Raw genomic sequence first — 27,413 nt, 5'->3', positions numbered from 1 at the left:
TAAATTTAGGACATATGTCAGAGTGTGAACCTCCGGAGGCACATGAGGTTCATTGTTATTTACCTCATCACGTCGTGGTTAAGGAGTCTAGCCTTACCACTAAATATCGTGTAGTTTTTGATGCGTCCGCAAAGACAACGTCTAATATCTCACTAAATAATATTTTGATGGTGGGACCTAGTGTCCAATCAGATTTGTTAAGTTTACTACTCAACTTTCGACTCCATAAATACGTGATTACTGCGGATATTAAGCAGATGTACCGACAGATTCAAATAGCAGAGAAAAATAAAAATGTACAACGAATCATTTGGCGAACAGATCCCCAGAGTAAATTCAAGCATTACAAGCTTAATACAGTAACATTCGGAACTGCTTCAGCCCCATTTTTAGCTACTAGATGTCTAAATCAGTTAGCAGAGGAGAATAGAAACAAATATCCCATCGCTAGTAAAGTGATCGAACGTGATTTTTATGTTGATGATTTGCTCACGGGAACTAATACTATTGAAGCTGGTAAATTATTAAAGGTTCAACTGGAAACCATATTATTATCAGCCGGTATGCCCTTAAGCAAATGGACATCGAACAACTCCGATATAATCACGGATGTTAAAGCTGACGATTGTTCAGATTTTAACTTCTCTAACGAATCACACAAAACTTTAGGTTTATTTTGGAAACCGCGGGAAGACGTTTTTGTATTTAAGGTTCAAACCGAAGTCGAGACTGAAAATATAACAAAAAGAAACTTTTTATCAGTAATTAGTCAGATCTTCGACCCATTAGGACTATTATCTCCATTGTTAATTAATTATAAGATATTAATGCAATCTGTCTGGCAACAAACCATTGGTTGGGATGAATTCATTCCTCAGACAATCTTCAAAAAATGGAAAGATTGTCAATTATCCAATACAGTCATGAAACTTTATAAAATTCCTAGATTGATAATACTAAATAATGTCATTAATATACAGGCACACGGATTTTGTGACGCATCCGAGAAAGCTTATGGTGCTTGTATTTATGTAAAATGTACTGATCAATTGGGAAATTCCAAATGTCATCTTGTGTGTTCTCGTTCGAGAGTCGCTCCGCTCAGTTTTGTAACTATTCCGCGTTTAGAGCTGTGCTCCGCTATGTTATTATCAAAGTTAATGAAGTCAACAATAGACCAATTAACAATTCATATTAATGAAAAATATTATTGGACGGATTCAACCGTCGCATTGCATTGGATTAGAGGAGAGTCATGTAAATGGACCACCTTCGTTGCCAATCGAGTGGCCGAAATCCAATCAATATCTCAACCCATTGAGTGGTACCATGTCTCCTCTACAGACAATCCAGCAGATTTAATTTCTCGAGGGACTCAACCATCAGAATTAAATCATAATTCGTTATGGTGGGACGGCCCTAGTTGGTTGAAATTAGACGAATCACGATGGCCTCGAAGACCTCCTGAGATCACAATAGATCTTCCAGAGAGAAGGGTAGTCACTAACGCTACCCTTGTGAGGGAAAATAATTGGATAGATAAACATTCTCATCTTCCAAGACTCCTTCGAGTTTTATCATATGTTCGTCGGCCACTAAGGAATAAACAATTAAACGTTAAAGAAAATAACGAACCGTCCGCTTTAGAATTAAAAGATGCTTTAAATAATTTGATAAGGTTATCGCAAATGGAATCATTTCCATTGGAATATCGTTTGCTGAGCAAGGGACATCCAATTCCCAGTAGCAGTAAATTAGCTAAATTGTCCCCTCTATTCCACGAGAATTTAATTTGTGTTGGAAGTAGACTTCCTCTGGGAACAACTCTATCAACGTCACCCATTATCTTGTCAAATAAGCATAAACTTACACACATGATTGTCCGAGATGCGCACTTGAAATATATTCACTTGGGTACTCAAGCCTTACTGTCGTTATTGCGGCAGACCTATTGGCCATTGGCCGGACATAATACTGTCAAAGGAGTGGTGCGTTCATGTGTCATTTGTTTCAGAAATAAACCACTGTCACACAATAGATTAATGGGATTACTCCCGCTTGAACGTACCACTGCGAATTTTCCTTTCAGTCATGTGGGGATAGATTTCGCAGGACCTTTTCCTGTGAAGAGTGGTTGCAATAAGAATTCTAAGATAATTAAGGGTTACGTTTGTGTCTTTGTGTGTTTTTCCAGTAAGGCAGTTCACTTGGAACTTGTCGGAGACTTAACGAGTTCAAATTTCTTAAATTGTTTAAGAAGATTCGTAGCCAGACGTGGCAGGCCCAATACGATATATTCCGACAATGCTACTAATTTTGTCGGTGCAAGTCGTGAACTCGTTAATTTAGTAAAATTAATTTACGAACGTCCTCATGAGGAGAAGCTACTACGGTATGTAGCCTCCGAAGGGATTCGTTGGAAGTTTAACCCGCCAAGGGCGCCTCACATGGGAGGGCTGTGGGAAGCAGCGGTTAAATCCATGAAGATTCATTTAAACAAGGTGTTAAAGGCCACCACCTTAAATTTTGAATCATTTTGTACGGTATTGACTCAAATAGAAGCTTGCATGAATTCCCGTCCTCTTAGTCCCTTGTCTTCGGATCCACTAGACCTTTTACCCCTCACACCTGGACATTTCTTAATTGGCAGATCCTTACTCGCTCTTCCAATGGAGGTTAAATATAACACTAATGTCCATGCCAATCTGCTTCAGATACAATTGACCACAGCAGCATTTTGGAAACGTTGGTCGGCGGAATATTTACATTCTTTGCAGTTACGACACAAATGGAAGAAGGACTCGAGCAACAATCTGAGTGTGGGTCAAATGGTCCTGTTAAAGGAGGAACACATGCTGCCAACCCGATGGGTCTTGGGTCGAGTCACTAAATTGTATCCCGGACCAGATGGCAGAGTTCGAGTCGTCGACGTCTTTACTGCCAGCGGAGAGTTTCGTCGGTCCAGTCATCTAGTGGCGCCATTGCCGATTCTACCACAAGGACCACTTGACAGGAAGGAAGATCAGCAAGAGGGAGGAGAAACAGCAGCTTCAATTCCGTCAACTTCGGTAGCTTAGTTTAACCCGAAGACACTACCCCCAACTCATATTACTTATTAGATGTAATCATGAGTTTAAATCATTCAATGTTAATAGTAGTACTCCGTAATTCACTTTAATTGTGTTGTGTGTATAATTTAAGCTATTTTCATTTTAACATTCGGCAGTATATATCTCCGAATTTAATCTAATCATTTTGTCTTTATAATATAAGACTTGTCTCATGTCATCACTCGGAAGGATTATATCCGAGTTTAAAATAAACTGTTCAAATTTGACAGTTAAAATTAGATTCATGATTTGTTAATGTTAGTCTCCAAGCCACACTTAATGGAGCATCTTAAATTATTTCATGTCTACTTAATTATAACCTGCCGGGAGTCATCCGCAGGTCTTATGTTTCTTGTTATGAAAACATAAGTTAACTCTTACTGTTTATAGTATTTATGTGAATCATAGAATAAGTAAATATTATAATACTGAACATTTCGATGTTTAACGTAGAGACATCTATAATCATAGTTCGCCTTCATTTCCTGCTTGTAGGAATGAATGAATGACTTTCCAATTTACTTTTAATTTAGCAATGTTTATGCTACTTGTTGATGAAATCAAGTTAACTTAGGAGCATTACACTCATTAATCAAGTTTAATTGATCGGTAATAGCTGATCTGTCTTGACAACTGTAACAGTGTCAACATTGTATTGTCTAAGTTAACATCAAGATGAGGAATGCTTAAGTTTTAAACCATATACAGTCCACTCTCTCTTCTTTAAAGTAAACTTATCTTGTAATGCTTATTCACAGCTTCAAAGGAGATTTCAAAAATTTTAATGTAAATAGAAACAACATTCGCCAGAGGTATACCTATAAGTTGAAATATTACTGAACCAATAAATTGATTTTATCCTCACACTGGATGAGGCAAAGGTTTCATTATTCACCCTCTATTTAATTATTTTAAGAACTATGATTCATTGTAAACGACTCGTCAGTAATGCTGTAACTCTGTAGAATAACTGTATTGTTCAACAGTTTTCCTATGTGGGACTATGTTCCGACTTTTGTAATGACGTGTGGCAAACAGTCTTATTAACTGATTGTCGATTGGCATTATTGACGAGTTGGCATTAGTGTCGGCCCAAGCGGAAATACGCGACGGTCGACAGAGTTCGAGCAGACGGCGTACGGACAACTTGTGTTCCGTACGCTCCGCTGAACCACCACGTGCAAATTTTACATTTCAATAAACTACATCAAACCATTATCGAAGTCTTTTCCATACCCCTTATAAGGCGGTACGTAGGCGATATCATGTCAATTCTGGACTTAGCACTGACAGTGCGTGTATCTCCTTAATCATCAATAAATGCTGTGATACGACTGTTGGCCTTTTACTTGGATCCTCCACCCACCCCTACGCAACACTATTTTAAAAAATTGAACGTTAGATGATATAAAAATTGAGTAAAAATTGCGCATTTTTAAAACGCTTTTATTTTGCAAATGAGAAGAAGTTCTGTTTTTAGCCCAATTTAGCAGTAGATATGAACGTCGATGCGAGGAATATGGAATTTCAACATTTTCTTTCGCAGTTGCGCGAACAAAAGTAACAATTACCGAGTTCGTCGACGGGCAATAATTTACGTATCGAACTCGCACATAATTTTATGGTTCGATTAACATTAACGAATGCCGAGTTTTCGCTTCTATTTAAGGAGAGAAATATGGAAAATTCAACGTCAACGCAGAAAACGACGCTCAAAAGGTTATTTGGAAACGATGCGAAAATATTAACGAGAACGATCATTTTACCTTGACTGTTTCGATACATTTTGACAATTCAATTACGCGATGTTAACGAATAAATGTAGCAGTTGAACATTTACACAATAAAATTAAAACAAAAAAAAACTACGGTACTCGATATATGTATGTATGTATGTACATACATCAAGCTATCTTTTCGTGTGTATATTTTCACTGTGTCCAGATAAAAATTTATCAAAATAATATTTGATCTCGCGGTTTTTGAATTATAATTGAATTGATAATTGAAGTATATACACACATACATAAATATACATATGAAGGTATACGCGAAGTGCTTTAATAGTAAATGTAGATTATATTTTATAAAATCTGTTTTTGACGTAGAACTGTGTACATATGTACATATGTATGTATATTTGGAATAATACAGAGTGGTAAGCGGTACGAGAGTTTTCAGTGATATTTTATCGTTATATTGACATACATAGGTTTGACAGTGATCAGTAATGGTGATTTTTATGTCGAAATTAATAAGATCGTACGAATTAACATTAACGTGAAGACACGCTTATCATAGCTGGAGTCAACTAGACGTTCCGTGCCACACTTTTGAGGGTACTCCGACTTTTGAGCAACCCGAGATAACCGCCCCGACATTACCGCTTGGCGACATTAATGAAAAAATTTAAATATCAATTTCGACTTATGTAAAAGTATGAGAAATAAAAACGAATATGGTTTCGGAAAATTTATGTACATACATAACATATGTATCAGTGGCGTGCGGTGGAAATTTTTATTTTTCTGTCACACAGCTTGTATGATACAAGGACATGCGTCCCGATGTGTTGCTTAAGTTAGCGTTGAAAGTGGAAAATCACTAATTTATTAAGCTTCAGTTATGTTAACCTTTTGACTGGTACAACAACGATGGGTCTACGTGACGAGTCAGAATGTTAAATGATAGAAAACACAAAGATCGGAAATCGAAAGACCTTAAGTCGAAAGATAAAAAAAAGGGTGCATGGTAAACGGTACATACTCACGTACATACTCACTTCATTTGCGCGAGCAGGATACAACAAGAACAAGAGGAACAGGCTTTTCCTCCCGTATTAATGTGCGCGCGCAGAATACGGGAGGAAAAGCCTGTTCCTCTTGTTCCTGTTATACCCTGCTCGCGCAAATTAAGTGAGTATGTACGTGAGTATGTAACGTTTACCATGCACCCTTTTTTTTTTGATCTTTCGACTTAAGATCATTCGATTTTCGATCTTTGCTTTCCGATATTTGCGGTTTCTGTAATTTAACATTCTGGCTCGTCACGGAGACCGAACAAACGATATATCGTTGATATGAAAATGACGAAGACTGCTAACAACGATCGTTGTTGTCGTCATAATTGCCGTATTCCAATACTCATTCTATATTTTATTCCTGTTGAATAATAGCACAGGTTTCACATGGTTAAATATGCATACTATTATTATTAAATGCATATATTATTCACCGAAAATGGGTATAGTGTGTACTATCATCGGCCCGTGTCCAATATTTAAGCCTCTTGTGCTATTGTCAGAAGATGCAAAGTGAGACGATGCAGTACAAGACTGCAGGCACTCAATAATGCGAGAGGCGGGCCTCGAACCCCGCTCGCTTCCATTGAATATCCCTGACGAGGAAATTTCCCGCACCGTCGACTGCATAACTCTAAACGTATACAATCCAGCCATCCGCATTTTTTGTCCCCATTAAAAAGTATGATTCTCTCGGTCGGTAGGTACGTAGGTAGCTTTTTCGGTTAGGTATCATTTCATGTGAAGGTACATACATATGTACGTACTGATAATGTGGGCACAAGTTGCCACGTATTCGCCATAAACTCGTACGTGACCGTCTTCGAGCCGAGGAAATCCTCACAATTTTTCATATGTCTATATCCCTGGAAAATTGTACACTTTTCGAGAGGAGCGCCACTCGAATATTATCTCGTAATAATTATTAAGCCTGTGTATTCTTCAGATTGTGAAGCATCGTTCGAACGAGTGCCGATCTTGAAAGCTTCGCGATGCGTAAAAGAATTTTCGTATGAGGTTTAGTTAATATATTGTTTTTAACGAAAGGCTCGTTTATTGGTTGGTGGAAAAGCAACATTAATAACATAATATATATATATATATATATATATATATATATATATATATATATATATATATATATATATATATATATATATATATATATATATATATATATTTTTGGTATATTTAATGAAATTCCAATAATATGCCTTTAAAACGCCAGGCAAACTTAACGATATGTTTTCTAATGAATTATAATTATAAGTACACATATTTTATACTAGCAACATAGCTCAGTTATCAGCGCATAATGCTATTAACTGAGAGGTCGTGGGTTCAATCTCTGGCCCATTGTTGCTGGCCAGATATTGGATATAAATGACTTCAGGTCAATCAGAGTTTGCCAATTTATCTGATTTCATCGTTGAAACAGTTCCAAACAAATGCTTATACTCATTTCTCATTTTTTAATATGATTTCAAATTTATAGTAATTTTGTTATAAATTTATATAAAGTAAATATGTAAAATTTTTGGGTAATGTAACAGCTATGTAAATATAAATTTTAAAATATATACATGTAGATATGTATATAAAAAAACTAATAATACTTCAGTTATAAGACATTGAACTACGTGTCCGGACATTTCATCGCGGTGGATTTTTATCGCAGGGACTGTACTTTTTGAAATGTATGTACATACATATATTAAAACCGTTATTCAAATATTTTGAGCAATCATTTTTTGAATCATACATATGCACATAAGTAGTTACTCTTTTTTAATAAATATATTTGAAAACTTTTTAGCTTTCTTTACCAACAAAATAATAAATTATATATTTTGTTCGAAAAGTTTAATTGCTGTTTAGTACAATTAAAAAACAGTTGCACGAATTCTGTCGGCGATTTTATCCCCGCGATGAAGTGGCCGTGTGATGAAATGTCCTAAAATCACTGAGCTAACGTTTGTGCCTTTGATATAACTCACATGATTTGCTTTATGTTAGTTTATCAATTTTACTTATATTGCAAAAAGTTGGTATCTTTTCACTGTCAATACATACATACGTATTATGGAATTGAAACGGATATCGGCTATTTTTTTTTTTAATTGGAAATTATATTTAAGTTCACCGTAGCCAATTAAAATTTCGATAAAAATAGATAGATTTGCACAAAGCTTTCGTAGTGCTCTAAATTACAAATCGATATTTTTGCACGCTATGGCATCCTCGCATATATGAAATTCCATGACTCGGTTTGTAATTTAAAATAACTACGAACCACGTTACCATAACTTGCCGTTGAGTGGATTTTCATCAACTTCATACCTGCCGACGACTACAACAACAACTTTAATTCGGAAAGTTAATTAAAGAGCGACATCGTTAATTTATAGTCAGTTTCGTTGAATCTTAGTGTAGTAAATGAAAAGCGAACTCATAAGAGGCTTGTAAAGCAATTAAACATAACTTTTTCAATCCTTGTAGATTTTTCCAGGGAATTTTCAATACGGTTAAAGTTTTTGCTAGAGCGAATGGTCTACGTACTGAGATCCCTTGTAATGCCTGGTCCCCTTTTTATACGGAAGAATCTGATAAGACACTTATGGCGTGAGCTTTAATATTACATAGAGCCATTTCCGCTGAAGAATTTTTCTTAAAAAAAAGTTTTTGCATTCATTTGAAACCGCATTTACATATACTATCTGATATCTTAATGGCATATATTATGGCGTATTGCAGTGTACTCGAATCGAATATTAAATGAAGTAAACCTTGTCTTTTATCGACCTTACTATTATATTTATGGTACATATGTATGTATATAAAATGAGTAACATTATATTTTTTCAAGTATTTTAATTTTTTATAAAAATACACGTAAATTCACATGTTACACTGAGCAATAAAAAAAGAAACCAAAGCGAAGAAAAATCAATATTGACTAAGTTTGATATGATAATGATTTTTGTTGGTTCGCCAGTTTTATGACATATTAGCGTTTAGCAAAATGCGCAGTTAAAATTTTTGTCTGGTTTTCACAGTCTCTAACTCAAAATTTAGTATTGCTGTGTCCAAAGTGAGTATTGTAATCGATATTCAGACGTATTTTCTATTGTGATTTTTATTGCTTTAAAATACTCATAATTAATTATTTAGCGAGTTATTAGCGAAAGCCAAAAAATATATATTTTCGGTGATATTATGCATTTATTTCAACAGTTTATCATTTTACCACGTTAATAAGGATATTTTTCCAACTCTTTTTCAATCAATCATGTGACTAATTTAAGTACGTGTTCATATTTGTGTGTCTTAAGTATTGGAATCAATATTCAGATGTTTTTTCTATTGCTTGTGTTTTTTTTATTGCCTTAAAATACATACATGTGTATAATTAATCTCCTAGCAAATTTTAGAAGTCAAAAATAAATGTATTTTATACACATTTTTTCCGTGTTTATTAAGCCAGTGTTTTATTTCAACCACGTTTACAAGGATTGGTTTTCTATCTCAATATTTTTAGTTTGAGTAGTAAATGATTTTCGCAATCAATAGAAAAAACATGTGGCTATTGATTTCAAGATGCAATCAATTTGAACTCGGCAATAATAGATTTTGAGCTAAAGACCGCAAAAGTAAAAAAAAAATATGAAAAAATCCGGCTTTATTTAAATATGTCATAAACAAGAGCGATCCAACAATTTATTTTTCCTTATTATACATACATATATTAGATTCATTTCCACACTGGTAGCTAAAAAACTAATTTTTTTGTTGCTCAGTGTTATTAAAATCATATGTATGTATGTATGTATTTCAATGTGCATTGTACACATACATACATGTGTTAGTAGTAGCTACATATTTGTACTGTCAGATATTGAGACACAGTATTAGTATTGTATATTGACTAAGATACAATATCATGCAATCTGAATACGAATACATTTGTCATATTCGACCTTGTTAGAGGGATTTGATACAACAATATTTGACTTTATAGATAATTATATGTATGTATGTATGTATATGAAATATATTTAATTCTATAAAGTTCATTAAATCTATTGTCGATAAAATATTGAAAGTTTTGTTCATCATATTTTACAATCACTTCAAAATTTGATTTACTGAATACTCCATACATACATACATACATATATCAAAGTAAAATTAAATCAAAATTTAAAATTATCCTATTATAAGCATAATACATAGAAACAATGTAAATATGTACATATCACAGTGAATTATTTAAAGCTTTACAGAGAAAACTGTTTGCGTTTAATATGTCAAACAGTGGTAATTTTCATAATTAGTTTTCATAGAAATAATCGCGTACCTCTGTGAGGCTGCAGTTTCACGTTGTTTATGTACATATTTCTAAAATTAGTATCCAAAATATGTATGTAAGTGCACAGTAGAAACACACAGATTTCGCAAACACTGAAAAGCGCTCGTGAACTTTACGTTCCATACTTTCGACTCTGCTACACTTTTAATTTGCAGCGTCTTTATTATGTTTCTGAGTTTGCTCTGATCAAACATTTTAAGCAGAGCGTGCACGGTAGCTACTCTTTGCAGTAAGACGAACTAATTTAGCCCGGGCAAACATCACACCATAGTGGCAACTGATGGTTAAACATTCTGCATAATGGCGTGAAGCGCAGCTCCAAGACGATGCACTGGGAAATCGAAACGAGACAATAAATCATATTGAGATACATGCAGTGGCGGACTGGCCATACAAGCGTACATGCCCGATGGCATGTGGGCCCCACTATCCGCTAGAAAATATGGGCCCTCAGTAAAATTAAATAACTTTTTAACTATTTCACGTGTGTAAAAATGTATAGGATATTGCATTTTGGGAACTAAAGTTTGGGTATTTCAACAAAACAAATTTCTTAAGATATACACAAACAACTAATACCTGCTTTAACAGCCCAAGGATCGGTTAACTTTTTTTATTAGGCTCGAAATGTAAGTTTCAACATTTGCGTGGACCCTTTTGCCGGGCCCATTTCCAACCTCAAGATGATGTATATACCAATACCTATGTAACAACTACCCACTGAAATAAAAATGGGAATAAACAAATTTCCGTGAATAATATAAACTGAATTGCTTAAAACAATTTTGATAGAACGATTCATCATCAACCAGCGATTTAAATTTACTTCATACTTTCAAAATAACATTTGATTATACTTCGACGATATAGTAAGATTTAAATACACAATTTTAAACAGTTTCCGAATGTAAAATCTATTCCTAATCTAGACACATCCATGTATATAGAAATATAGGATAGGGGCCCCCTCCCCAAAATCCCGATTTTCGATTAACAATAATTGAAAATATTATGCATTTTTTTCAGCGACGTAATTTGTGGGGGGGGGCATAGGGGGGCATTCGCCCCTAAATTAGGGAATAGTGTGAAATTAGAAAATATTATTAATTAAATGATTAATGAAATACTATGGATCTATGAATGCTACGTTTATTTCTTATGTATGTTACTTTTGGGTAACTAATAAAATAATCGCTGCTATGTGCTTTGAACAAAAAAAAATTAGTATTTCAAAGCAAGTATATTTTGGTTTTTAAGTGGTATGCCTTGGGAAAAATTCTAAGAAATTGTTCATCCTATGGAGCGAATCGTAAGTTTTGTCTCCTTATTTTGTCTCAAAAACAGATGTGTAACGTTTATTTTTCCGAAAATTCGTATATTTTTTGTTTTCAAGAAAGATTTTAAATTAATATTTTACTGAATCGGTTCAATCACAAATGATTTTATTTCTCGTATTTTTTTATGTATTTGCAGACGTCCATTCTCTCACAAAACAACGAATGAGATGGATTTAAATTTCATGTGTTTCATTCGGTCCAAAAAAAGTTTTAGTTATTTAATAAAATTGCTTTCTGACCAAAACCTTATCAAATTTAGTACATAAAGAATACAAATATAAATTTTCAGCTTGATACTTTCAGGGGTGTGGTAAAAAAATTTTTTTTTAAGAGGAAAAAATCCCACTTCCGGTTAATTAAATTTAATGATTTTTTTTATTATATTTTCTTCACATTGATACAAGGAATTATACATAAAATCGTGAAGAGCAGACATATTTAAAGGGTCGATTAAAATAGTGGAAGAAAAATCCGGTAAACTGCCAACAGGAGTAAACTGTCACTTTCGGTTAACGGGTGTTCACAAAATTTTATATATAACTTAGCATTAGGTTTATAATTATGAATCTCCTTCATTTTTTACTCGATCTGGTGTTACTCAGGGGTCCACTTTAGGCCCATTACTATTTACAATTCTTATTAATAACCTCCCTAGAGTTTTATGTAATGCATCATGTCTCTTGTTTGCTGACGACGTTAAATTATTTTTTGCTGTCAAGGATGAGAGGCAAGCCTCTCTCCTTCAAGCTGATATTAACGCTGTCTTGGAGTTTAGTTCTAGTTTAGGCCTTGAACTTAATTTAAACAAATGTGCAATTATGAGCTATGGACGTGCACATTCGCTCTTTTGTCACGGATATTCCATTAGATCCGTCTTGTTGAAGCGTGTGGAATCTATTGTCGATTTGGGTATCACTTTTGATCCTCAGCTCACCTTTCACAACCATATCAAGAAAGTCGCTGACGTTTCCTTTCGTCGACTTGAATTTGTTTTGAGATATGCAAGATTATTCTCCAATCCTTTGTCTTCTCGCTTGCTTTTCAATTCGCTTGTGAGAAGTAAGCTAGAGTATAATGCGATTGTGTGGAATCCGCATGAAGCAAATTACTCTCTGATGATTGAGAAAGTGCAAAAAGCATTTCTTCGTTTCCTATATAGGAAAGAATATGGGTATTACCCATATCTCTACCCCACTCCTTTCCTTTTGGGCATGCTTGGGTATAATTCCCTTGAACTTCGGAGAAACTTCTCATTAATTCGTTTCGTTCTCCTGCTCTTACGTGATAATACGTCATGCCCGTTATTGCTGGAGCAGTTGGGACTTTATGTCCCTAATCACTATGTGCGTGGTAGACATCATCATTTGCTGGCTGTACCTCCTGCCCGCACAGTCCTTTTTCGAATGGCTCATATTCCAAGAGCTATCCGACTTCTTAATGAAATCGTTGCTGCCGAGACTGAATGTGATATTTTCCACCTTAGTGAGCGTAAATTGTCGGAAATTACTCTAACCCATTTATCTGGTAGTCTGCGCTCATCATTGTTTTCATGATTGATTGTGATTTATGAGTGAAATTTTTATTAACTCTCTTCCATTTGGGCCTTACAGGGATGTTTTGTATTTGTAGTTGTTTCTTACATATTTATTGAAACTGGCTGTAGGTGCAAGGCATTCCTTATGCTATATTTTATTTGATATTTTTACTTTATCTGTTATTATTAAATGATATTTTTTATGTTTATGTATGGATGTATTTATGTTCATGTTTAATTGTTATTTTGATTTTTTTCTTTTTTGTGTTATATTTTTTGACCATTGTGGCGCTTTAGGAATTCCTGTTATGCCACAATGGTCTGTTTAAAAATAAATAAATAAATAATTATAGATATGAAATGTCATTTCAATACGTTGAAAAGTTTCCTAGAAAAAATTAAAAATACCTCGATCTTATAGGGTAAAAGTACTACTTCTGGTTGAGATAAAAATAATTTTATACATCTATATGTACATATACACATATAAAATAATAAAAAGACACACAGAAACACACACTCAGACACACAGAGCCGCACACATTCTTCTATATTATGTAAACGTGATTAGTGATCGATTCTGAGTTCGAATTTTCGCATGATCACAAAACATTATCTAATGTTATTACGTACATACATATGTTAGACAGTCTGTACCGACTGTACATAGTACAGTCGGTAGAAATTAAGTTAATTGATAGTTTTTTAGTGACTCAGTTTGATGGTCGATTTTTGTTGACCATGTGAAGATTTTTGTAAAAAAAATTTCACCTGCGGCGCTTTTTTCCCTTTTTATATAATATTTTTCTATAATTATTTTTTCAAAAATAAGCTTATTTTTTTCATATTTTATAACTCAATAAGGTGTATGCAAAGAATATTTTCCATTTTTATTCCGATATAAAAAAGATTTTTTGAAAAAAATTCAATTTGACCAATCTTTGCCTGCCCCCCCAAGAAATAGCTGAAATGACGTCCCTGATTGTTTTCTACCGAAAGTAAAAGCCGGTTTTATGCCGCTTTCTTTTATGATGCATTCTATTTACCTAGGACAAGGGTTAAAACGAAATATACAATGTAATTTATGGATCTATTTTTCTTGTACCCATTTTTGAAAATTTTATTTATTTTTTACCCTTGATTTTTAGCGTGATGGGAAGAAGAAAATCTTTTTATATGGGGGGGGGGGGGGGGGGACAATTGTTTTAACCCTGGGCCCCCTTTGACTCCTGGCATGCACTAATTTCAGTCCCAGTCCGCCACTGGCATACATGATATACATATATACGTCTGTATGTAATACATTCAATGAAAGCTGACGTATGTATCATATGTGCTTACATTACGCATATTCAAATGGATAGTTATACATGTATAATGTTGTTGATGTACCGTTGTAAGTATGTTGCTTAAAAGCTTCGTCATGGAAACGTGTATAATGTAGAAGTAAATACTCTCTCGCTTTATATCTGTCTAGTTAACAGAAAATGTTTACAGGTAAATTAGATGTCACACGATCTGTTTTTCAGCTATCATGTTCGCAGTGAAATTACATTAGATGCGTATACATACTCTTATTCAACCTTTTGTATTCTTATCCATTGTGTTTAGCTTGGTTTCAGATTTTATTTTCAGATAGCTAGGATTTTTAATTAAGACTTTCTTTATAGTTATTTGTTTTTGTTTTATGTGCATTTCGCTTGTGAAATTATTTGTAGCTCATCGTATTTTGAATTCGTTTTCAATTATGATAATATGATAAACTTGAAATTGGATTTTTGAAAAGAGTACAATTTAATAACGTTGTATTTTTGAATATGTTTCTGGATTTAAATACCAAATCGGAGCTGTGCAAAATAAATACATTTATTTTGAGCATAATTTTAGAGAATTATGTACATTATTACGTTAACATTAATTATGCTTTTTTCTTGGTCTATTATCATTTGTCTTTATGTTTGTTTATCATATTTTTAAAAAGTTCATTAGGATAATGACAATTTAGTTAACATCAATATTTCTAATTTTATTAAGTTCACAAGTTATTAGAAATAAAAGGTATTCGTTAATATTGTTTTTACTGCTTTAGTACATTCAAAAGTCACTTTGATCTTGAACTTAATATTGGAACGATGAACCTGAGAGAAGCGTAGAACTGTTTATAAAGAGCTTTCGCACTTACTGATTGAATTAGATGCACATGCTGTACTGACTTGGTCTGATGTTCTGACTGAATGAATTCTTATAAAGATCTGAATGTCGTACTGTGGTGCGGTTTATATAGTCGATTCAATGGTGTCAATGTTTGTCTCGTTGAAAATATTTTATCTTATTGCACTTTTTATGGTTTTTATATTACCACGTATGACCGTGTGGATATTCCTAATTTAAAATATGCAGATTACGTAACACTACATATGTAGTAAATGTCTTAAAATGAAATAAAAATTGTCATTATTATATTGCTTATTTTTGTTTAACATTGTATTGTTATGCAGCAGTATGAAAGTGAGTACTTGTGGTGGTTTAGAGCGCAACAGTCTGTTAATATTTCTGCCGGAAGTGACAGCACTTTCCCGCTACCAATTTCCCCTTTGGGAAAATGGGGAAAAATTGTTTCATATCGACGACAACGACAGCGATTCGCCAAACGCAGCCTTGGGCCAAATGTAATTTGCAGTGGTTGCGGTAGAGGCAAGCACTTTCGCTGGATCCTTTCAACCTAGAAACTCACCCTTTCCCGATCTTCCCACAAGGTTGTGGATTGTTAAGTCTTCGTTTCATCCTCGTTAGCGTGTCTCGAGCGGAAAACTCCAGTGCATCCATTTTGTCTCGGTAAATTCATTATCTCGGAATTATGCAGAGAGGGGGCTAGAGCTTCCAGCTAACTTGACGCCATGCTGTGTCTCGAGCACTATTCTTGGCACATACTGAATTTACACACTGTTAATAGTAAATAAATAAGAATTATGCAGGCGTAATTTGCTGGCACAGTGGGTACCTTATTGTCTGACGTACTTATTCTGGTATGGAAGTGAAATGTTTCGTAAGATTGTATCGCGTTTTGAGGCTGAGAAAATATTGTGTATTTTCCAGGTATTAAAATCTTATCAGATCCCGAGGGCGCAATAGTGGAAAAAGGCGAAAAGTTGAATAAATAAAAAAGAGAACACTGAAAGAAAGCTTCGTTGTTCTGGATAGCGGCGTTATAAGGCAGGAGAGATGGAGTTCATCTCTTTAGTTTTAATGTTTTATTTGGGAACTAAGTTCGGCGCCGGGAGCGTACCGAACGAATTTCGCGGTATTTATTATTCCACAAGGAGGTTCCGCTCTATCCGAACATTTTTTTCTTTCTTTTATGCTACGAATAAAATGACGATGAGTTTTCAAAACAAAGAGGGAAATAAAAAGCATGCCATATGATCATTGTTAACACAAAGCGGGAATACTTGTTTTTTTTCTTTTTTTCGAGCGCCGACAATAAAGAGTACTTATAAATGCGGCGAGGTTTTATATAAAAAAATTCATATCATCAAATATTATTTTCATATATTTATTTTTAAATACTACATTTTGAAAGAAAAATTTAAAAATAATAATACAAATTACGAATTCGTCGAAAAATTAAGCCCGTTTTTTTGGTTTTACACAACATTTTACTGTCTATTAATAAAAATAAACGGTAATAGGCTTCTAATATACCAATATGAATATTTTTTCGTAAATAAACGCGACTGTATATTAAGAATTAAAAATTTTTACACTGATCTATTATATTAACCAAGCACAAATTTTGCATAGTCTAAGCTTCATTTACCGTATTAGAGTACTTTATTTATTACCAATCGCCAATGCTTTTGCTTCATTTTTTAGCTCTGTCTTTGACCAGAGAAAACCATCCCTTAATGCTAGTTTGGCTTCACAAATTGGTACTGAGGGTGTCGGTATAGACATTCCGCGGGTATCGCTGGGAGATGTTAGGATGGCTATTATGAAGCTGAAGGGGTCTGTTGGGCCTGCCGGTGTGCCCCCTGACGTATTAAAGGTATGCTGTAATTCGCTTTTAGAGCCTCTTCAGTTTATTTTTAACCTTATTCTTGCTTCTGGTAATTATCCTGAAAAATGGAAATTATCTAGAGTCATTCCTATTCATAAGAGTGGCTCTAAAAATGAGGTTGAAAATTATAGACCTATTGCTATTATCTCGGCTATTCCCAAAATTTTTGACATCATTCTTCACCGTTTGATTCTTGCGCAGTTTAAAAGATTATTGTGTGATGAGCAACATGGTTTTACACCCTGTCGTTCCACTACCACTAATCTCGCCTGCTTCACACACTTGATCATGTCTAAAGTTGACGTTGGTCAGCAAGTTGATGTAGCCTACTTTGACTTTCGTAAAGCCTTTGATCAAGTCAATAATGACGCTCTTTTGATCAGGTTAGCTGAAGTGGGTTTTTCAACGCGTCTTCTTAAACTCTTTGCTTCTTATCTTAGTGATAGGAAGCAATTTGTTAGATATGGTCTTTATGAATCTCCTTCATTTTTTACTCGATCTGGTGTTACTCAGGGGTCCACTTTAGGCCCATTACTATTTACAATTCTTATTAATAACCTCCCTAGAGTTTTATGTAATGCATCATGTCTCTTGTTTGCTGACGACGTTAAATTATTTTTTGCTGTCAAGGATGAGAGGCAAGCCTCTCTCCTTCAAGCTGATATTAACGCTGTCTTGGAGTTCAGTTCTAGTTTAGGCCTTGAACTTAATTTAAACAAATGTGCAATTATGAGCTATGGACGTGCACATTCGCTCTATTGTCACGGATATTCCATTAGATCCGTCTTGTTGAAGCGTGTGGAATCTATTGTCGATTTGGGTATCACTTTTGATCCTCAGCTCACCTTTCACAACCATATCAAAAAAGTCGCTGACGTTTCCTTTCGTCGACTTGAATTTGTTTTGAGATATGCAAGATTATTCTCCAATCCTTTGTCTTCTCGCTTGCTTTTCAATTCGCTTGTGAGAAGTAAGCTAGAGTATAATGCGATTGTGTGGAATCCGCATGAAGCAAATTACTCTCTGATGATTGAGAAAGTGCAAAAAGCATTTCTTCGTTTCCTATATAGGAAAGAATATGGGTATTACCCATATCTCTACCCCACTCCTTTCCTTTTGGGCATGCTTGGGTATAATTCCCTTGAACTTCGGAGAAACTTCTCATTAATTCGTTTCGTTCTCCTGCTCTTACGTGGTAATACGTCATGCCCGTTGTTGCTGGAGCAGTTGGGGCTTTATGTCCCTAATCACTATGTGCGTGGTAGACATCATCATTTGCTGGCTGTACCTCCTGCCCGTACAGTCCTTTTTCGAATGGCTCCTATTCCAAGAGCTATCCGACTTCTTAATGAAATCGTTGCTGCCGAGACTGAATGTGATATTTTCCACCTTAGTGAGCGTAAATTGTCGGAAATTACTCTAACCCATTTATCTGGTAGTCTGCGCTCATCATTGTTTTCATGATTGATTGTGATTTATGAGTGAAATTTTGATTAACTCTCTTCCATTTTGGCCTTACAGGGATGTTTTGTATTTGTAGTTGTTTCTTACATATTTATTGAAACTGGCTGTAGGTGCAAGGCATTCCTTATGCTATATTTTATTTGATATTTTTACTTTATCTGTTATTATTAAATGCTATTTTTTATGTATGTATGGATGTATTTATGTTTATGTTTAATTGTTATTTTGTTTTTTTTTTCTTTTTTGTGTTATATTTTTTGACCATTGTGGCGCTTTAGGAATTCCTGTTATGCCACAATGGTCTGTTTAAAATAAATAAATAAATAAATTATATTACTTTATCTATGAACGTAGTAATAATATATGAAGTTTTGTGATCATGCGAAAATTCGAACACGAGATTTTGACTGATTTGAACTCATAATCGATCACTGATCACGTTTTAATGGTCTAGAAAAAAAATGTGTGTATCTGTGTATTTTGGGGATTTTTTGAACACCGTTAGTCCTATTGAACTGAAACTTAGTATCGGCTGCTGAAATTTTTATCGATACGACGTAAATTTTTTTCAAATTTTTTAATTGACCGGAAACGGTACCTCCATTTATCCTCTTTTTCTTCTTATCCATATCCCTTGGTCCTCTTTTTTTAAGGTTTTGAATTAAATTATCTCCCAAACCTGAATTTGACTGAATTTTTTTATATGTTATAGAAATTGTATATTCTTTAACATAATATTTTTACCTGAACCGGAAGTAGTACTTTTACTCCAGAGAATCGAGGTTTTTTATGTTTTTCTCAGAAACCTTTTGGTTTATTGAACTGAAATTTCATAGATAGAAGTTTAAGCTTAATACTAAGCTATGTATGTTAGATTTTGGTCAGAATTTGTAAACCGGATGTAGTATTTTTTTTTAAAACAATATTTCAATATTTTATTTTGACCTTTAAAATTATTTTTATTTTAAAAAGAAATAAAAAAATTCGAACAAAATCCGACAACCGGAAGTAGAACTTATGTCTTGTGTAATTTTCCCTACATTTGCGCTCAATTTGCATCGAAAATACTATCATAACCGGTATGTATGTATATTTAATTATCAATTTTGTTTTTTAACCTATTATGTCATGGATATAGTCATGGATTTTTCACATCCGAATTTTTCCTGATACGGAGTTGAATGATTGTTTTGAAATATGGAACTTGGATGCCAAACAAAAGCTGAATGTACTATCAATTTTCAAACCTACTTAAAAGTCAGATATTTATTCTGTCCATTATATTAAATTTTTTATACGCAAATTTGTAATTTGTTTTAATTCTATTCGAATAATATACTTCCAAATATTGAATGTGGACTTTTATTAAATAATTATCGGTACTTTTAAAGATTTGGAAATTTATTTATTAAAATAAACAATGCCACGTGAACTTTCGTCGAGCCTCTACCGAGTTATTGTCGACGAGACGACCTTCACATTATTTATTAATTGCTTCCGCGTGCTTTCACTGATGTACTTTTCGAGCCTGGCGAATTTGTTATCCTCGAGAGGATTCCACAAAGGCCGGGATGATTGATTAACACGCCTCCCCACCTCTCACTTCCGGAACGAGGAAGCTCTGCAACATGTCCATCCCTCCAGAGTCTATTTTTCCAGAGGAGAAGTGGGAGGGACGAAAGGAGGAATGAGGAGAGCGATGAGCATCACTTTGTTCCTCGGCGAGGAACTTTAATCGCGAGACACGCTTAACACGTCATTAGACGTCAAACTTTTGTTTACTCGACCGTCTTTTGGCCATTGTGCAGAGGGATCGGAGGGACGCCAAGGGACAGATCGGATGGAGGATTAACTCGTCGCTCTCGCAGGGCTTTGTCGGGTTTGGTCCTTGCGAAACTGAATGAACCCGGGCTTTTTATTAGACTGGTGATAATTGTATTTGTGTTTACGCGTGAAGTGTATTGAAATTCATTACGATAACGAACCATTCAATATTCGTACTCAAATGTGGTGGTAGCCATTCGTATTCTGCTATTGTTATGCTTGTTTTATTCACGGATTATATGTGTGGTTAAAATATAAGGTAAAACTGAAATACTAACGATCAAATTTAGCTGGCTTGTCGTGTGACAAAATTAGGATTTAAAGTGACACTTAATTAGGATTTAAAGTGACAAAATTAGGATTTAAAGTGAATACTACAGGATCGACTTACATATGTACACACGTGTCAAAGAGTAGAGTAATAAATTTTCGTTTTACTGTGCTTCCGTTATTTATGTACATCAACTACATAGATCTATCGGTTTGAGAAAATCCAGAACAGTATGCGGTTAAAATTTTTAATTATAAAAAAAATCGGATGTGACTAACCCATGACTTTATCAATGTTTTTAAATGAATTCAATGAATTATAAAAAAATGTTTGATAATGATACATATGTATGTACATATATACATATGTACATATGTATACGTTCTCACATACCGGTTATCAGAGCATTTTCGGCACAAATTTAGCCTAAATGTAGGGAAGCTTACACTAGACAAAAGTTCTACTTCCGATTGTCGGATTTTGTTAAATTGTTTTAATACTTAACATTACTATAATATTATAAACATAAAATATCAAGAAGATAGAAATAATTTAAAAGCTCAAAATAAAATAATGAAATATTGTTTTAAAAAATATTACTACTTCCGGTTTACCAATTCTAGCCAAAACCTTAACAACTCTTAGTAAGTACATATGTACATACATAAAGAATACAAATATAAATTTTTAGATACGTTCAGCGTTGTGAAAAAAAACATGTGGTCAACATTTTTGACTTTTCTAAGAGGAAAAAATCCCACTTCCAGTTATTAAATTTGATGATTTCTTCAATTTCATCACATTAATACAAGGATTATACTTGAATTTTCTCGTGAAGAGCACACATATTTAAAGAGTCGAAAAAAATAGTTGAAAAAATCGAATAACAAGACTAAACTACCACTTCCGGTTGACGAGCTTTCACCAAATTTTATATATAACTTTGTATTAAGCTTAAACTTATGAAAATTTAGTTCAATAAACCTAAAGGTTTCTGGGAAAAATATAAAAAACTTCGATATAAAAACTCTAGCGTAAAAGCATTACTTAATGGTTGAGGTAAAAATATGTATTTAAAACAAATAATATTTATAATATAGAGTTTATAAAATTTATAATTTCCATTGCGTGTATAAGAATTTCAGTCTAATTCGTTGAGCACTTTGGGAGATAATTTAATCCAAAATATTAAAAATGAGGATACCTATAAGGGGGGTACAATTGGTGGTACTATTTATATTTATAACTTAAAATTTATAAAAAAATACGTCGTATCGATTTCAGTACCGATACTAAGTTTCAGTTCGATAAAAATAACGGTATTCAAAAAATCCTCACAATACACAAACACACATACTAACACACACATGCACACATTTTTTCTAGATCATGAATACGTGATCAGTAATCGATTCTGAGTTAAAATCAGTCAAAATCTCGAGCTTGAATTTTCGCAGTTACAGAACTTCGTCTATTGTTACTACGTACATATACATCCATAGATAAAGTAAAAATGATGAATTATTAAATTTTTTAACTCTTTAAGAAATTCGTGATTGTCTTAAGTTGGAATTATATGTATATGTACATATGCATATGTACAAATATATAAAATTTGATAATAATAATTTTTGTTTGTAAATCAAACGATATTAACGTGTATCGGGATTAGTCTATGGACATATTCCGTTTAAAGTTAGAAGCTTATTATTCTTGATTAAATATTAACTGAAAATGGCAGCAGTCAATATTTATTAATTAAATTCAATAATATAATGCGAATACATCCTTCTCCACATTTTACCTCTAGGGTACAAATTTAACTTCCAATAAAACGTTATTAAAATAAACGTTCTGTTTCAATATATTGCTAAATTTAAAACAAGCTAAATTTATCACCTACAAATGTTACATACATAAATTACCGTCAGTACAAATCTCACCAAATATTATATTTAGGTTGGTCCAGAATTACACGTGCTTTTTTTATATTCATTATTGACAATTGCAGTCACGTGTTTCTGAATAACTATATAAATGTTTAAAATGTAAGGTCTTATGTTTTTCGGCGTAAAACTTTATTCTCTGAATGTTTGTTGCATGTATATATGTATGTACGTAGCTGTCGTGCAAAAATCGTATTCATCACAAGGTACTTACAGTCTTCCGTCATTTGCGGATTCAATAATTGCAATTTTACATATACACACACATACATACACGTGAATATTGTGTATGTACATACACACATACATATACACACAGTGGATACGTGAAAGCTTGAACATGGGCTGAAAAAGTTGATAGAACAAACGGCGGTCGGGTACATTGGTGACATGGGATCGGCAATAACTCACCGTGAAAAGATAATAGCCGTTTGGGAAACTGACCGCGCAACAGTAATTTGCAGTAAATTCGTTCACAATGCAGGCGAATGTTTATGTGCAGGATACGGCCGGGGTAAAAAGGGACACCGTCGAACATAAAAACCAAATTAAAAATTGCCAGGGAGGGGGTGTTACGTATAGGATTATTGTTAACACTTGCGAGCGAACGAATTCGAGCTGTAAAGTGACTTCAGAATTGTTTGGACTCGTACTATTACCTTTTTTTTCAATTTCAAGTGAATGGCTATTATGTATGTGCCATTCGTTGCTCGAAGTAAACTTTATGATAACATGAATTATACTACATATCTCAATCATTCGTAGAAAAAATGATGATTGAATATCATAAATTGTCAAAAACTATTACTTCATCGGCGAAATAATTCTATATAATACTAGTGGCCTATGTTCACATACTTGTGCACTCGGTAAAATATCGCAATTCGGATCAACGGAATTTGAAATTAAAGTAATAAAAATAGATGCTAAAATTGAAAAAATAAATGATAAAAATGCGTGTCCCTGCTAATAAGTATAAGTAAAATTTATCTTCCTACCGTAATTTTATCCGTGTATTTCATATCCTTGGTGTTTCAACGCCCTGTCTATTATAAATATGACGTGCCTCACTGAATAGAATGTAAAGGATGAGAAAAGAGAACAAATAAGGAAATGTTATTTCTGATCACTATATACACACATCCACACATAAAATATGTTACGTAATATAATATAATAGATATTCTTGAAAACGTATCTTAATAATGTTTTGACGACTTTCAAAGTCTGTGATATACATATGTATTTTAGCTGTATTTTAATGATAACCTCAGCATATTCGAATACATATATGCCTATGCAAATACATATATACCCATACACATACATATTTATGCATAGCGAGGAGAGATGAGAAATATGTAGAATACGTGGGTAAGGATATAGTGGAGGTTTAAATGGCAATAGGTGGGGTCACGTAGTTAGAAGAATGAATGAAAGGTAAACAAAATAAGTGCTAGGACGGTACCCGAGTGAATTTAAAAGAATAAAAAGAAACCGCAAGGAAAATGGGTGGACTAAATAAGGAAAAAATGTAGGGTAAGATGTATGAGAATTGTGCAAAACATAGACGAAGGGCGTTGGAGAGGCCTTCATCCAACAGTAGACAGTGGCGTAGAGCTAAAAAAGAAGTACCGGGGATCTGACTATATTATTTATCACACCCGTCTAATTTTTTTTGAATTGGACAATATAGATTTTATTTTTTAAAATGTTGTGTGAAAATAAAAATAAAATTAGATGATATAAAGAGCCTTTTTTTAAAAAAAAAATATTATTTGTATAATATAAAGAAAAAAGTTTTTTTTCCAAAAATGTTTCAGAAAGTTATATATGTATGTATATTAAAAAAAAACGTCGAATTGATGATGAAGTTCCATGGAATATTTACAAACAAAACTAAAATATTTTTCTTAATCCTATTGTAATTATTGTAACTCGTCTTTTGAAATTTTGAAAAAATAATAAACATACGTATGTACATACATACATACATATGGGCGTCTATGCAGAGACCGCGTGCAGCCAGTTGTTAATCAATGAAGTACATATATGTATATGAGTGTTGGAGAGGACGATAAGGACAGGTCAATTTTAACGAGGTTGTTTATTTAATATTGTAAAATTGTAAATGTAAGTTGGGCTAAGGAGGTCTGGGTCTGGGTCGCCCCGCTACACCACTGGTTTTAGATTTTGATTATTATGATATACTAGTGAATAGCCCGATGAAATATCATCGCATGGGTATAAAATTATTATATACTCGTATAAAACTAAAAATAAATATATAAAAAAATGGTTCAAAACCTCGCTAAATGAAATTATTAAAATTACGTATTTTTATATGGCGAGAAGGAATATTTCAATTAATGTTTAAAAAAAAAAAGGCGAAATGAAGAATTGGATTTGGCGTGATATTCGTGACCATTAGCTCAATTTAGACCCACATATATTCAGGCTATTTGGGGTGATCGGTTCGAGTCGCGACAAAGTCGTCTCGTCGAAAAATTAATTTATCGATTTTTATCGATTCATTCATTATGTTCGGCGAGAGTTAGGACACACACACACACACGCACACCCACACACACACACAGATTACCGTCTTTATATATATATATATGATGTAATGCAGAGCATCGCAACCTTTACATGCGATCTCGCTCGCACTCGTTAGATCTATGTATATGGTACTATACGCTTCTACGCTGCCGCGGCATTCTGGTTTCGATGCTCTGAATTATAATGTACTCAATTGCTTACAATCTAAATTGTCCTAAGATTAGGCACTTAGACAATAGAAATAATTTAAAATAAATTAGTCGCATATAAAAATACGATGTAAGTTGAAGTGAGGATGAAAGTTCCCATAAAAGCATTATGTAAAAAGTTAGTTTCTGTATTTCAATGTAAATGTAAAAATAAAACACACCATTAGCCGGTTTGCGGCATGTAGTCGACCTTAATCCGGTGTGCGTAGTTTCCGATAGATCCCATCCAAAGTGACATCAAACAGACACTAACCGGGCAAAAGGGAGTTCGTTGGTTCTCCCTCACTGGTAAGAAGAGGGTGCTAATCCCGACTAGGGTAACCATTCGTCCCCTAGTCGAGATTTGAGCCGCCGTTAAATATTTTATCCGGTTTTCTCGAATTACGAAAGCCGCGCGTAAGTAACGCGTCCATTAGCGTCTTCCCCTTTTAACCTCCTCGGTTGCGATTTCACAAACATTATTGTTCTTCGTATTATAATATATGTACATTTATATCATAACATTTATATGTATTCATGCATCATGATTACATTCGTAAATTTTTCAGAGGGGAACAAGGCTTTCAGTGTAACTTTTCAAGAAAAAGTATGTACATATGTATTGTATCAAAGTGGTAATGATTTAACGCGTCGATATCAACACGACTGATAAACACGCTACAGCTCTTAGTCGATATTATAAATTTTAAATCAGTCAAACGTTTAAATCGTAGCACGCAAACTATTTATTGCCTAGCGTTGCTTGGGCGGGTTATATTTGTAAAAATTATAAAATAAAAAAATAAAATCTGTAGATTTTCATAGGAAATAGACGAACGTTTATTACATATGTAGTATGTACAAAGTAGATGAATAATATTATTTGCATCATGCTCAAATGAAAGTCTATCAATTCAATAAATTTAATATTGTATATGCCAGTAGTATAGCTCGGTGGTTGCGTTAATACTAACCACCGAGAGGTTCTAGGGTTCAAGCCTTGGGTTGACCTCGATTAAAAATAATTTATTCGAGGTACTTTTGCAGTGCTGCTTTAACTTTGTCATAAACCACCTCACAGTAGATCTGCAACGTCCTGCCCCGTGGAATCACCTCTATACATATGACATAGTTCTCATTAGTGAAGAACTGGAAGATATACAGCAAATTCTTGAGTAATGGAGTGATTCGACAAAAAAAAGTAGCACTGCTGCTTTAATGGTGCAAATAACCAAGGCACTATTTATCTGCAAGATGCTCCTCTGAATGAGGTGATAAACTTCAAATACCTCGTCTCAATTATCCAAACGTGGTAGGCTGAAGCTCACGTGGATGGGGCTCGTTATGAAGAATGCCAAAGATGCCAAAATATCACTTGAAACAGCCCAGAGCAGACGATCTTGGAGATGCCACACTAGAAGAGCCAACCCAAATTAAATGGGATGAGGCTCAGAAAAGAGAGAGGTTTCTGCAGTGCTACTGATCACACTTGGATATTTATGACTCCAAGTTGATCGTTTCCTACCAGAGTTTGCAAATTTATTTCTTTGTTAAAATGGTTCCTCATCGCGGCAAAACCAATCTACTATTTGAATATTATTTGAAATTTATATAAAAGTTAAATACCATATGTGTCGCTCAGGGGTAAAACTTGTCGCTCGTATTTTCATAATAATACTAATAGTTAAGCTTCCATTTATATAATAAAATACTTAGCCCTATGAACAATTATTAATGCATTGCTAGTAATATTTCCACCGTGTTTAACTACGAATATTTTAGCTTTGATTTAACTGTCAACAACTGCATTTACTTGGGTTAGAGCAATAGAGAGTTTTATATCCGACAACTAATTGCTCGCCAATTGTTGGTGAAATTATCGTCGGGTTCTCACGGTGCATACAATGCAGGTGTGCGTGCATACAAAAACGCAAACACTCGTCTTTTGTCT

At 33.9% G+C, this 27,413-nt stretch overlaps 1 protein-coding gene across 1 annotated transcript in view; it reads left to right on the top strand.

Annotated features, from left to right (window-relative positions):
* The window catches only part of LOC143911007 (uncharacterized), a 901,246-nt gene that overhangs the window by 287,097 nt on the left and 586,736 nt on the right, over positions 1-27,413 (top strand). The gene's annotated exons all lie outside the window — the stretch shown is intronic.

Source organism: Arctopsyche grandis, chromosome 4, assembly GCF_051622035.1.
Source record: "Arctopsyche grandis isolate Sample6627 chromosome 4, ASM5162203v2, whole genome shotgun sequence".
Classification (NCBI taxonomy): Eukaryota; Metazoa; Arthropoda; class Insecta; order Trichoptera; family Hydropsychidae; genus Arctopsyche; species Arctopsyche grandis.
The sequence above is the reverse complement of the archived record's forward strand: the minus strand, read 5'-3'. Positions and strand labels throughout refer to the sequence as shown.